Here is a 593-nt window from a genome sequence, read left to right as displayed (position 1 = left end):
CATCCTGCATGGCAGACCCAGGGCAGGTCCCCGGCAACAGTCCTCAGGGACGCTTGGCACTCACTCCTGCTTCTATTTGCTCTCTCCTCTTCAGTATGCACGCTGTGTCGCCGAGCAGATGTTCACCCGGACACCTGCGGGCCCACATTTGGCGAGAGCGGGATTTGCGTCCACAAGTTTTGCTTGGTGAGTTCCCTCAGGGCTCCTTCCGCCTGGGACGCTCCCTCTTTTCCATCCTGTCCTCGTGACACCCTGCTCTTTTCTCTTCTACAGTTTTTTGCCGACGGCCTTTACGAACACACTGCCGGACAGAGGGCGGTTCTGAAGTTCCCCCTTGATGCCATCAGATGCGCAATCGAGGAGGCAGAGCAGAAGGTGAGGATCTGAAGGAACGGGGATGTTTTGCGCCAGCACCAGCTCAGCCTGGACCCTAAGGAAGTCAGTGGCAGTCTTTCCACGACCCAGCAGTGCCTGCATTCTGTGCCCTGCCTAGAGGCATGGCGTTGGCCTCAGAGGCCCTGAGCCTGCTGCTAATGGGGGCTGCTCTTCTCTTTCCAGCACTGCTTTGTTTGTGGAGAGAAGGGGGCCTCCAT

General features: G+C 58.2%; 1 long non-coding RNA gene across 1 annotated transcript; it reads left to right on the top strand.

Annotated features, from left to right (window-relative positions):
• Positions 1–19: 19 nt before the first annotated feature.
• On the top strand, positions 20–593 carry LOC104916510. Its single transcript, XR_796601.2, has 3 exons — positions 20–186; positions 274–375; positions 559–593. It is a non-coding gene; the product is annotated as an uncharacterized LOC104916510 (long non-coding RNA).

The sequence above is a fragment of the Meleagris gallopavo genome, unplaced genomic scaffold (genome assembly GCF_000146605.3).
Source record: "Meleagris gallopavo isolate NT-WF06-2002-E0010 breed Aviagen turkey brand Nicholas breeding stock unplaced genomic scaffold, Turkey_5.1 ChrUn_random_7180001910960, whole genome shotgun sequence".
Taxonomy (NCBI): Eukaryota; Metazoa; Chordata; class Aves; order Galliformes; family Phasianidae; genus Meleagris; species Meleagris gallopavo.
This window is presented reverse-complemented; position numbering and strand designations above follow the sequence as displayed.